Consider the following 14,384-nt stretch of genomic DNA (forward strand, 5'->3'; position numbering starts at 1 on the left):
CTCACATCATCCCTGAGCTTGGTGCTCGTGACTAAAAATTCATACATTGGCTGACAAATTACACCAAGTCAAATGTACATTTAAAGTTAGTTGAAGCACTTTCTTGGACAACTGCCCTTCCCAGTTCATTATTTGGGCAGTCTTGTACCATCTGTCTAAGCCACAAGCCCAGCTTACTGCAGCTGGGTCTTCATTAATAGAATCTCAAGATTCAGTCTTCATGCTGCAAGGTTTGGAGGGTGATAAGCATCTCATACTGTCTTGGGCAGGGTAAGAAAAATCACAGTAGTGGAATTTCTGCAGCTTATATTTGCTTCACAGCATCAAAAACTCATATTTCTATAGAATAATGCAAAATGTGATACAGGAGGAGTCTATTTCCAGTTAATTATTAGGAATATCTTGAATCTTGAGTAAAAGTCAAAAATCTTAACAGAGAAGTTGCAGGTATGAAAATGGATCCATTGATAGATGGATCTATCTACTAACTACTTTGGTAGTTTTTTCCTCCTTGAAATGAAACAGAACTTACTCTAATGTAAGCCTGCAAAGTCTTGTGGAATACTTTATGATAACAGATTTGGAGTATGTTATCTCCACATGTCTTTTCATGGATCACTACACTGGGCAGATGTCAACCAGGGTGCTGGGGTCAAGTCCTGACTTGCAAGACCGGTCAGCTCTCCCGCTTCAAGATGCTCCTCTACATGCTTATGGAACATGAACACATTCAAAAACCTGAAGACATTAAAAAAGCTCCTGCCACTAAACTTGTGAGAGCTGACGAGAACATACCCTGGGAAAACAGCTTTATTAAAATAGGGTCTTGAATATTTAACCAATTTCTCAGATGTGCTTCTCTTGTCATTAACCCTGACAGATCAATGGGTTTAAATTTATTTTTCTAATGGGCTAAGCAAGCTTTGATAAAAAAGAAATGTATCTGTGAACTACTCTCTCTTTGCTTCCAGGAGACTGCTTCTTGGTACATACCCATCTATATGTATCACAGTGATTATTAAAAAAGTTTTTCCCCCTATGATGGTTTCATAACGAAAGGAATTAAATACTGTTGATTGTACTAATCATGCATCTTTCAGAACTTTTTTAGTGGATTATATACTTTCCCTGCTGAGTAATCAATGATATGGGCATACCTGCCTTTGGACTCTTTTTTAACCATCTGAACCTGCAGGTGATTCCCTTCTTGCTACACTAGAAGCAAAAGCAGTGATGTTAGGTTAATTTTTTGTGGTGCAGCAACCAAGGAGTTAGGCCCCTTCCCCTAAAAGTCCCCAGCCTGTGGATGTTGTTTCAGGTCTATTTACAGGAGTACTGATGAGTACAACAAGAACTATAAAGGAAACATGAACCTGCTTTATGTGGTGACGTGGTGAAAAATTAGATGCCTCTGGAGAGCTGGACCTGAACTGCTGTTCCAAGATTATGGGGGCTCCATTTTGCCACTGCCTTCACCAGCCTATGAGAAACAAACAGGTACAATCTCCTTAGCAAGAATGACCCAGCAGGGAAGAAGTCTTTCCAGGCTCTCACTTCTTCCAGCTCTTTTTAGCAGATGCCAAGGAAATTGCATCTGCCTATCAGCACAGAGCCTGGGGGACTTCCCATACTCTACTCTTTCTCTCTGAAGCTGTGTGGATGACTACCTCTACCCTCTTCTCCTTTGGGATAAAACTGCCTGAGCTCCTACTTAGGGCTTCTCTGAGGCACCTTCTAGGCTTGCTTTGTCCAGTCTTTTGATACCCAGCAAACAGTGGAACAGGAATCTCTGGGTCATTTAATTTTGCTGAGGGTCTTGTGTGAGCTGGATTAGTGCTAGAATCTGGGCTTGGGCAAGGATAGGGGACAGGAGAGTGCATGGCAGAGGGACATGAAGTTCAGGTGACAGGCATATGAAAAGCGATTTTCAAATTTACTATGTCCCCTTCTCTGAATCTTTTTGGGGCTCTCATTTCTTGTGACCATCCTGTACCACTCTACCAGCTGACACCCAGGCTAGGCATGTGGTTGCTTCTGCACCAGAGGGGACCTTGTGTGCAGACTTGGGGCAATGAGAAATAAAGATTAATTTGGCTTGTCCTCACAGTGTTGGCTTTTAGATTGCCTCTCTGTGATAGAGAAATTTCAACATCTGTAAATAATTCTGTTCTCCAGAGAAGTGATTGCCTATATGGCATTACCTGTGAGAGATTCTTGCCCCCAAACCTTATTTGTGGCTCCCTTTACCTAAAGAACTCATCTGAATGCTCCATTTACCTTTTAAATAAAGAACAAGTGATTGCTGAGGACTCACATCCCTATCATTTTGTGTTGCCTTCCTCATTATGAGAGGAACATAAGGGTCCCTGATCATTATTTCTGGCTCTGTCATTAGCTAAGGTCTGGAAAGCATGTTTTCATTCCATTAGCCTTCAGAAATAAAAGGAATGATTGTTTAAGTCAAGAATAATTATTTCAACCAGCTCTTCTCAATGTATTGCGGTGGAGCAGGCTGGGATCTAAACATTAGCTGACAAATTAATTTATATTATTTCTATTTTCCAGGAAAACCATCATGTTTGAGACTGTTTTAGAAATACAAATGGCTCTATTTGTGGTTTAATGTGCCTCTCTGATCACTTATGACAAGCATTGGGAAGATAATCTTTTCTTTGATCATGTCTGCCAGGATTCCTGCAGTTGACCCCCAGAAGAGTGGTAGAACAGAGATACCCAGATCTGTCATGGTTCGTTTGTTTCTCAGAAGTGTGTGGATACTTATGTTAATCAGGACTGACCTCCTTCTGTAATGATACCCTTCTATGATGATGTTGAAGTTCACAGTTATATGATGGCAAGTGAGTCCAGGCATGGTCCAGATGATCTGAATAGGATGCTTTCCATGTTCAGAGCAACTTCTTTTTTGCTTTAAAGAAATGATCAAATGCCCCCACCTTTCTTTCCTTAAAAGACAAAAATGCAGCCATTTTTCTTCTAGATACAGTATTAAAACTTGCTGGACCTCTGATGAGACCTGTAATTCCTTAGCAAAGAATGCTTACCACCAAGAAGAGCTCATTCAGGATGGCCTCTTTCATGTGTTTTCAAATGGAACAGCATTCGGACATAGGAGTGGGCGGTGAGTCAGGGCCAGCAACATGGAGTCTTTCTGTCCCACCACTGCTTGATGTCAGCAGAGACAAGCTGCTTCACAGCAAAGAAAGGCAATAGACAGTAGGATGATATGAAACTCAGTCTTGGATAGAAAGTACTGTAGAAGAACCATTATTTCTTATTTTGATTGAAAATGTTCTTACACTGCTGCAGATAATAAAGTTGATTACAGTGCAACTGAGAGCTTAGAGTGAAACTGGGAGGAAGTAGCTTATTTAGTCCCCTTTTCCAACTGAAATAGAATTTTAAACCTTTTCTTTAAAATTACTAATGAGCCCATTGGCATGAAGGAAAGCATCTCCTATAGATCTGTGCAGCTCCTTTCATCACAAGTTTCTCAACTGAAGTCTTTCATGGTGGTAGGAAAGATCATATTCTCCTTGTCAGTGAAAAGTTGTGAGCTGTCTGAGCTGTTGTATTAGCCTTTTTTTTTTCAACAGGTGTATGGTTACCAAATGAGATGTAGATTGCAGCTTGAAAACACAGGTATTCTGTGCACAGATGGCATTCAATAAGAAACAAAGGTGATGAGCACAGAAAGAAAAAACCTAGGTGATATTGTGAATGATGATACTGTGCCAGAATTTTATGTTAATTGCACGCCTTGTTTTCCTTACCTCTGAGTGTGCTAGTTCCTAGGAGAGGAAAGAGTTCAAGAGCTTGACTCCAGCAAACCCACAGGAAGTCTGCAGTCATTCACACTTCACTATTAACACAAATCATAACCTGAAAGACAATGAAAGATGTCCTCTATCTGACAGTGTTGTAAAACAATTATCATGGTCCCTTTCTCCTCTGAACAATCTTCATGGAAACCTAACCAGAGCATCTAAGGTAGAAGAGTCCTCTGACCAGTTGTGTAAAAAAGACAGCACTAGTCCTGAAACAAGGAATTCATCTTAGCCTCGAGACTGACCTGAACTTTTAAGGCTCTGAGCCCAGGCATGCAAAAAATAACAATTAGTACATGCCACAGTACCTTGTAAAAGCAGGCACTGTGGAAGCTGACATGACCATCACCTTTGCTGGAAGATTCATGGTACGGGTAAAACCTCATCAAAATAGCCCAGAGAAACAATGGGGTATGCCTAGGGAGCTATGAGATATGGCCCAAACCATATCATGAGATGAGCCTTCATCCCACTCCAGAACTATGACAGTGACACATAGACTGAGGAGGTATGTTGAAGCATTTGGGTAATAAGCACCCAGAGCTCCTCATAGACATCAAGGCTAGAATTACTGCCAGATAGAGTGGAAGTAAAACTGCAAGATGAGATAAGGAACACCATGTTAAGGGCTTCTAGAAGGGCTGCGACACGGACTGCAGTTTCTCATCTTCAGGTTGCAGGACATGTTCCTGTGAGCTTTCTCTACTGGGAAAGTCACATACTGGGGTGGTGAAGCAGGCTTGCTGAAATGTGGCTGTGTTGTAATTAATAAATACATTAATAGAGTCTTCATTGCATTATTAGGACATTTATAATTTACTCTGGGAAACCTTTCAACTCCATTAAATCCACCTTTGTCACAAGATAAAGTGCTGCTCATAATAGGCTCATTAACATGCAGACTGCATTTCAGTCCCATCCATTAACAGCTGGCAGGCAAGAGTTTTCAAAAACACCCCAAGAAACATTTTCCCTGACCAGGAGCTGGCTTCCTCAGCATGTCTGTTAGTCCTGTGTGGGATGTTCAATGACAGGGAGCTTTTCTGCTATCTCCCTGCACCATTTAAATGTCCTGCCAAGACCAGCTATAATCAGGGATCTGGAAGAATTTGCCAGGAGCTTCCACCCTGCTGCTAGGGTCTTTATTTGACTCAAAAGCTGCCATGAGCAGAAGATGCCAGCCCCATTCAAGAGACATGGGCATTTTCCACCTCTCTCTGGCTTGGCTGACTCCCATTTACAACCCAAGTGTCAGCTGCTCTGATTAAGTGCATTAGAGCCAGGCATGATGATTAACAGTGAATGATAACAATGATAATTTCAGTGATTGTTAGTAGGCTTCCAAACTTCATCTCTCACGCTCTCACAGAGATAATAGATAATAGATAATTCTTCCAGCAACAATGATTTTACAAAAAAGTTTGCATTTGCTCTGTGCGGATGAACTACGGTGCCTGGTTTCACCCAGTGGCATTTTTGAGACCCCAGGGCTGGGGGTGGTGCCAGCTCAGGATTTTATGGATTTCTGATGTCTTGCAGGTTTGTCTCCTGGAGCAGGGAATTCATGTCTTTGTTCTTTCCTTCTTTCTAATGCCCAGATCTCCAGCCAGCAACTGATAGGGAAATACAGACTAAGGGAAATTGAAGTTGTACCTAAGTAATCTATCTGAGCTTACAACTTTTGGACAAAACTCACAACTCTGGAGCACAATTTATTGATTTGAGTTCTGAGGATTGTCATTCTGGGTCTGGCACATCCACAGGAGAGGTGAGAGATATAAAACTGACACTGGGTTAAGAGGCTCAGCAGAGAAGCTAGACTGGGCTGTAAGGATGACTTTCTAAACACTGAGAGCAGCTTATCTGTATGAGATGAAAGCCTGTCAGTGACTGAGGTAAATGAGAAGCTTGACATGAAGATTTGAGACTTCAAGGTGTTGCGTTTCAGCAGCCTAAATGCCAGGACACTGAGACTTAACAGTCCACTCACGCACAGATTCAGTGAGTAGCTGAGCTTTGATGAAACTTTCTACTGGGTAAGATCCATGGACCAAAGCACACTGGGTTAAAGAGAGCCAAACTCCCACTGAAATTGTAAATGAAACACGGGCAGCCTGCTTTGTTTTAGGACAGTTCCTGCCAGGAGAAAACCCTCATTCCCTCTGACCTGTCCATCATTCCATGGTGCAGACAGCACTAAACAGTGGGCAAGGCGCTGTGTCACTGGAATGAATGTCTCACAGCTCTGTATTCCAGGGGTTATAGTTTCCTACTTAAATTCATACAAAAGAAAAACTGTTCCTTTTTATATTTTGGTCTGAGTCTTGCCTGTGTCGCTCCTGAGCTGCCTAGCAGGAAGTCTGCTCTTTCAAAGATGTTTCTCACATCTCTCTTGACCAGCCCTATTAATTCAAGGTCTAGAACAAGAACTGTACAACCAAGTGGCACATTCAGTGAGAAAACTCTAGTTTCAGGGCAGGTAGGACAGCTAAACAGAGTATACATCCCACTGATAGAGAAGAATGTAATTTAGTGACAAACAGCAAGATATTTAATATATAGATGTAACAATTATAGTTAGGTTTTACAGCTGCTAAATGCGTTAGTCCTTAAACAAACATCTAATGGGACTTTAGCCTTCATTATTTTGAAACATCAGGCTTCAGAGGACAGTAACTTTCTTATAACATCTCACATTGTTCCCTTCAGAATAAGGGATATTATTTTAAAAAGTCAAAGCAGAGTTCATCCCTGGTGTATTATGCCTCATTCAGTTTGTATTTTTGCATTTTCCCCTGCACTGAATTCCTCCCCCTTTTCACTCCGCCTCTGGTATCCCAGCTGTTCACATTTCCTTTGCTCAGGCTTCATGAAATGAACCCAAGATGCAGATGTTGGTGGAAACAAGAGAATTTGCAATTAACTCCACCTTTTTCAGAGAAAATATTATGTCTGTGTTTTGAACTATGCTTTGTGTAGCAGCATGGTACAGTTATTGTAATCATGTCCTACCAGTTTGTTATGCCCCTATTTTTTTAGTAACTGTATCCCTACAGATCTCTCACAGAGGAAATAAAAGATGCTCATTATAATCACAGTTGGGCTGTCCCGAACCCCTCTTTGAAAATCAAAGCAGTTAAATTATTCTTTTTACTATTCATTTTTACCCATTTCTATATTGTTGGTTTTATCTGGGGTACAATATGGTCATCCAAATACAGGTCAGAGGTGGGAATTACTCTAGGTTTATTTCTTGCAAAATATTGAAACACTTCACTAGGTTTTGACACTGTGTTATTCCCTATAGAAGAAAGATTTTTTTTTTTCCTACCAGCTGTATCTAATGCCTTCTTACCTTGCATATGTCACACCCTGAGTGGCTTTAAATCATTAAGCAGAAACCACCCCAGAAATTAGGATCACATCCTGCTGGGCTAATGATCCATATAGTTCACTGGAGGGTTTGGTGTGCAACAAGAATAAGCTCAAAGGGCCTGGAGAAGGAAAAGTTAGCTCACAGGATGAGGGGAAATGGAGAGGTAAAGATAGACAAGGGGGTGAGGAAGACAATCCCTTCCTTGGAGTAGAAAAGGCTGTGTGGGCTTAGTTGACCATGTACCAAGACTTGGTTTCACCCATGGTGGACCAAGTTCAGTATCTCCTTCTGGATGCATGGTTCATTTGGAAGAGCTATTTATTTTTCAAGGGGAAAATATTTTTTTTTTACATTTCTGAGATGCTATTAGAGACAAACAGCAGTCCTACCTGCACACCTCTTTTCCCACTTCCCTTTGCAAAGTCAGAGGCTGTTCTTGTTTACAGGTGGCATCTGAGGGTCTACAGAGAGGCTCTGAGTTCTGTGTGTAGAGTCTGTTTAGCACATATAACTGGTCACACTTTTCTTTATTCTAATTGATCTGCAATTCTCTTTTTGTATAACTGGGGAAGCAAAATGCCTCTACCTCAATAAAACTCTGTGTCTCATACTCAGTCCTCCAAGGTTTGAATTAATTGTGTGTACTTTTTTCCTGCCCAGGCTTTTCCTCAACACCCCATGTTGTCTATTACTGTGTATAAAAATGGTCTGTGTTGACACAGGACTGAGTGAGCACTTTGCATTATCAGCTCCAGCATTTGCAAAGCATAACTCACAGCAAGGTGACTTCTTGAAAGGTTTTCCACTGACAATTTGTCTAAAAAGAAATGATGCTTGAGAAGACTGAGAAATGTGTTTCTTCAACCCATTCAGCAAAGTTACTGAGGAAATCACTCAAGGCTTCTATGTTACTGCTATGGCCTGAGGCGTATGTTGCAGTTCCTGGGCTCCTGGTCCCACTGATATTTAATGAAAGAAAATGAAATCTTGATAATTCAATGACTGTTATTTTGGCCAGGTTTGGTCCACTTCACTGCACTTCATGCCATCCCATTCCATTTAATTGTTTTCACTTAATTTCAGATTTTTTTTTTCATTTTGATTGCCATTTATTTCATCACAATTCCTCTCCTGTGTGTTCTGTTCACTTCATCCCCTGATTTCAAGATTTTATTTCCTTTTATGAAATGAAGAATTTTCATTTCATGAAAGGAAATGAAATTTCACTATTTTTATGAGTATTATTTCTGCAAGTCTCAGTACATTTCACTGCACTTTGTCATCTCATTCCATTTAATTATTTTAATTTCATTTAATATTTTTCCTTTTTTGAATTGCATTTCATTTCATCATAACTTCTTCTCTGTCCGATTGTTTCACTTTGTTCCCCAATTTCGAGATTTCATTGAGTGTCATTTCAGCAATATTTTGAACTTTTAACTACACCTCATGTCATCCCATTGCATTTAAATGTTTTCACTTTTCATTTCAGAATTTTCTTTTTTTCTTTTTGATTGCATTTCATCATAATTTCTCTCCTATGTGTTTGGTTCAGTTTGTTCCCTGATTTTGAGATTTCATTTTCCTGAAGAATGAAATCTTCATTTCGTGAAAGGGAAATGAAATCTCAAAATCAGGGAACAAACTGAAATGAACAGACTGGACAGGACATATGATGGAAGGAATTGCAATTAAAAAAGGAAATGAAATCTCACAAATGCAATGAGTATCACTGCAGCAAGTTTCGGTCTATTTCACTGCACTTCATGTCATCCCATTCCATTTAATTGTTTCCACTCAATTTCAGAATTTTTGTGTATTTTTCAATTGCAATTTATTTCAACATAATACATCTCCTCTGTGTTTGTTTCACTCTGTTCCCTTATTTTGAGATTTCATTAAGTATCATTTGGGCTACTTATGGTCCTTTCATTTCAACTCATGTCATTCCATTCCATATAAATTTTTTTACTTAATTTCAGAATGCTTTTTTTTTTAAATGGAATTAATTTCATCACAATTCCTCCCCTGTTCATTTCACTTCATTCCCTGACTTTGAGATTTCTTTTTTTTTTTCATGAATCATAATTGGGGTGGGGAACTACCCCTCTTTTCATGGTTCTGGGGGCCATGGCAGTAAGCTGCCATGTTTCATCTGAGCTATCTGAGATCACCACCAGCCTCTAACCCTGCCCTGCCTTTCCTGCAGCCTACCTCCTACCTGTGCACACCTGGCTTGCTGGTCCTCACCTGCCCACATCATGCCACCTGAGGCAGGGACGTGCTTGTTGTGCACTGTTCTCTCTTCTGCAGCAGCAGAGTCTTTCCACTGCTGCTGGCTGAGCAGTTTCTAATTATCCTCCTTGGACTTTTGTGCACCATAATCAACAGTTAATTGCAAACAATCAAATTGGTGATCTAGGGAAGTAGAGAAGAGTGACAGAGGAGGGCAGGGACTAAACCAGGAGCAGACACTAGTGATGGGCACAGCTGATGGCAAACAGCTGTTTGGAGTAGAGGGGGCTCAGAGGAAGAGGGGCTGGAATGAAAGCCAAAGCATTGCTTCTTTCCTCCATCCCTGAAGCATCTTCACTTTGCAACTCACTTCTGGCACATCCGTCCTTTGTAAGACAATACTGCTTGGTTTTACTGGCAGCATTGTTAGGTACCATTGGTCTGTGGAAAAAACAGCACACTGGAGGATGGCAAAAAAGTCACAAAACCAAACCTTACAGAGCTCAAGAAGTGCTTGGATAATGTGCTCAGGCATATGGTGTGATTCTTGGGGCTGTCATGTGCAGAGCCAGGAACTGGACTTCAAATAAGACTTGTGGGTCCCTTCCAACTCAGGATAGCCTGATTGTATTATAAGGTAGCACTAACACTGCTGGTTTTCCACACTGTAGTTATCCAGATGCTTCCTACCATCTCAGAAAAGTCCTGCCAGGCTGGATGTAAGCTCCAGGTAGATGAAGAGGTGGCCCCAGCATGTGGTGCAATCCCAGCCACAGAACAATCTTTTCAGAAGGACATGACAAGCACAGGAAAGAGCTCCTGTGCCTAAAGCTGGTATTTTACCCCCAGTGCACAAGGGCTGCCATGTTTTAGGTTATTTACAGTTTGACATTACCATTAACAATGAAAGGCGACCAAGGGATTTGTGTCCGTTCAATTTGCATCACTTTCCGGTTGCCATATTCTTGGGCACAGTGGGTTATTTAATTTTAATTAGTGAGGGAGCGCTCTCCTCTTCTGGAGTCTCGAAGCTTTTTCAAAGGACACCGGCTCCGTCCTCTGAGGGCGGCCCGTGGGCGCGGAGCTGTCTCGCGCTTGGCGAAGCGGGAAGGGCGGCGGCGAGAGCGGCGCCGCGCCGGCAGGGGGCAGCACTGCCCATCCCCGGGCCGCGCTCCGGGCGCTCCGTGAATCCCAGCCCCGCTCCCGCCGCCTGCTCACGCGCTGCTTTCCCGCGTCTGAAATATGAATTAAGGGAAGGGGAAAGGGAAAGAACAGAGAAAATAAAAGCAAAGAGAAAAGAAAAGAAAAGAAAAAAAAAGAAAAGAAAAGAAAAGAAAAGAAAAGAAAAGAAAAGAAAAGAAAAGAAAAGAAAAGAAAAGAAAAGAAAAGAAAAGAAAAGAAAAGAAAAGAAAAGAAAAGAAAAGAAAAGAAAAGAGAAAAGACTTTTTACAATGCAGCACTATATTAAACTTACAGCACTATAAATCTGCACCGTAAAACTGTAACTCAGGGGCTGGGTGTTAGAAAAACTTGTCACGCTGCTGGGGGAATGGCAGAGATTTTAACAAACTGCATCACATACAAGTTTCTGCAATGTACATAAAACTTACTATTTTGTACCCCTATTAGCTGGTTTTTACAACGTTTTCAGGGACAAAAAAATAAAAATGGCAAGCAATAGAAACAAGCAAATCAATTCAGAAAAATAAAAGTTGACGTGAGCTTGCATCCAAGAAGTGAGTGACTATTCAGCCTGTTTTGTTTGTTTACCTATCTGAGGTGGTTTGAGAAATCTGAGTTAATTTAAATATATTTTTCTTCCAGTTTCTGTCATTGCTTTGCTTCCCACAGGTCAGGATAGACACTGCTAGATAATGAAGGCATGGTAAAATTGGTTATTCTTGAACATATTTACAGTCTGATCTCCAGATTTCTACACCTCAAATGAAAATCAGCTGATTTGATCCCTACTGTTTTTATATAATAACGGGTGATCTCAAGGGGTTCTTCCCATCTCTCACTCCCTCCTTCAGTGGGAAAAAAAATAATTCCTGTTTTGTCCTTTGTTTTGACCTTCAAAGCCTTATCTCCTAGATAAGGCCTAGAGAAACCCTGACAAGAACTTTTGAAACCATAAATAGACATGTCATTATAAAGCAGTAACATGGGCTGTAGCTCTCCTTCCTTGGGAAAGGTGAGCAGAGGTGTGCAGCTTGTTAGCTTCCTTTTTTGAGAGAGGGAAGGGAGAACTGCAATTCATTTTGAAGTTTCATGCGACATCACAAATCAGGTCCCTTGGCCAAGAGGAGAAGCAAACACCACATACGCTGAAGTGAGTAACTATCTTGAGTGAAGAGAATCCTTTAATGTGAACATGGTGTAGGTAATGCAATATTTATTTACCGCAGAAAAATTGTAAAGAGCACAGCATTGATTTCTTGGTTTTCCTTTTTCAGGTTGGTTTCATGGGGCTTGATCTGCTGGGAGAATTTTCTGAGAAGTATCTGAATAGCTCATAGCTGGATGACTTCAGTTCTGACCCCCTGACCCGAGTGAGGTTTGCCACTCGCAGTATTCCTGGAATGATGCAGAGGCTTTGGCTGAAGTCAGGCCAGGACATTAGATTAGACATTAGATTGCTTTTGTGGCACTTCTGCATTTGATACGTAGAGGATTGATTTCTTGCTGTATCTCTCTGCAGCATTTGACTCTGTTGACCATGAAATTCTTCATGTCCCTGCTGAGGAGGGGATTTGCAGACTGGTGGTAATGGTTCAGTGGAACATACCCAGTTATTAGAGATGAAAATATACATCACTACTACTAATGCCTGGATGTGGTGCTGTCCCACTAAGACCTATGCTTTTCCCCTTTTTTGCTGACCCAATTGAACACAAAGTCATTGGGGTGTGGGAGACATTGCTGCAGCCGAGAACACTTCAATAGCTCATGCTGGTTGTGCGATACCTTTCTCTCATGTTTTAAGATAATACGTAGTCAAGTTCAAAATCTCAGTCCTTGAGAGCCTTAGTTGTCTGGATCAAAGTAACTAAAAAAGTAACTTTGTTAACACCATATGATTTATATGAGAGTCTTGCCATTTTCCATTGCAAAAGGAAAGCAGTGGCCCTCTGATAACCTCCTCCAGTAGTTTTAAGCATTGCTCAGTGTCTCTCTGAAATGTGGGGAGAAAAAATCTTACCTGAGATGTAATCTCCTATTGAGATTACCAGCATATACAGATTCCATTGCACTTCACATGAACAGGGAATATTCACTGCCTCCAGAACATGTGTCCCTCCAGACAGGCATAGGACAACACTGCCTCACCTACAGAATGGTGACTGGCTCCTCAGAACGATGCCAGGAGCACCTGGCTATCTGTGCAGTCTATAATGTCTCTTGCTCAGTCTTTTCATGCACACACATTCCCCACATACATAATGCTTATCTTTAATTTTCTGTGTGCCCAAACCATACAATTTCTAAAGACAGTTAAAAATATTGAATTAATTCGGAAGACAGAGGTGAAAAGAATCATTCTGAGATATCCACAGGGTTTGTAGTAGTAATGAGAGACAGTTTCTGTCTTTTTGACACTGAAGTTAATTGCAGGCATCTAGAGTTTCTTGTATCATTGATGGGGAAGTGTAAGCAGAAGAAGGGACTCTAACAAACTGAAATTTAGCATGTACAGTAGGTTGTGAAGAGTAAAAAATAAGAACAAAGAAGACTGCTATTATCTTTTATTATTATCTTTTAATTCTCCACCATTTTCCTTCTGCATGCTCTCTCTCTGTCAGCCTTCTCTCTTTCAATAATTACAATAATCAACTTAGAATGATAACAGAAATAATCTCCTCTAAGATAACTAAACAAACCACATGTTATCTGTACAGAACTGAGCTTACTTACAGTAGGTACATCACTTATGGAAAATCCAATAAAATTTTAATTAAAAAAGCATGTATGTTGTCAGTTAAGATGCAAAGAGGGTGTGCAAACACATTCAAAATGGTCCATAAATTTCTTGGTATTTGATAGAACAGGGAGGAGAGCAAACCCACACCAAATAGAACAAAACAAAACTAAAGGCCACCAGATTTGAGGAGGTCTATTTATGTTGTTCTATACAGAGCACTGATTACGTGGGAATTCAGAAGCAGGGGGAGGAGAAAATCCTCCCTTGAGCAACGATCACATTCACCCACGCACCTCCACCTGGGAGCACCTCCAGTGCTGGGAGTGAGTGAACAAAAGTTAATTAAAGATTTTGCATCTCCGCACTGCAGCGCTGTATTGACAGCTCTGGATCCTCAGATAAACTACAGCTTTCCCACACTGTATCGCTAATATGACTTCAACCTTGCCCTGGAGGCACCACCTCAGGGGATCAGATGTTTGGTTTTCCTGGTGTACTTGAGGCTTGGCCTTTCTGCTAGGACTGAAATGAGGAGGACTGATGAATCTCAGCCATAGGTAGGTGCATATCTCAGAGGAGCAGGACTGTAAGTAATTACTCAGTCATGAGTCACCATGGCTTCAGAGGATTCCAGTCCTCTGTTAGTTGGTTGCTCTAAGCATAGGAAGACTGTTTCATATGAAGGCTACTTGGCATAGAAGAATTTCTGCACTGGTACTGTGAATATTGAACTGTTCTCAGCTGACTAAAGCAGAAGATTTGCTGGAGCCAATTATGACATGAAGGAAGTCCTCAACACCACTCAATGCCCTGAGTTTGTCCAAGTCATTCTTTTTTGTGGATCTGGTGTGAATGGTCTTTTCACGACCTTTGTGCTCCTATGGCAGGCTGGAAACAGTGGCTTCAGGGGTCCCTTTGAAGACAGAAGTGCATATCCTTCACCCAGAATTTTTTTCTCTGAGCTCTTGCTGCAGGGCATCACTGGGAGGAAATCTCAGCAGTGATA

This window comes from Pseudopodoces humilis, chromosome 3, assembly GCF_049639895.1.
Source record: "Pseudopodoces humilis isolate 2021_Gansu_Grassland_sample_001 chromosome 3, ASM4963989v1, whole genome shotgun sequence".
NCBI lineage: Eukaryota > Metazoa > Chordata > Aves > Passeriformes > Paridae > Pseudopodoces > Pseudopodoces humilis.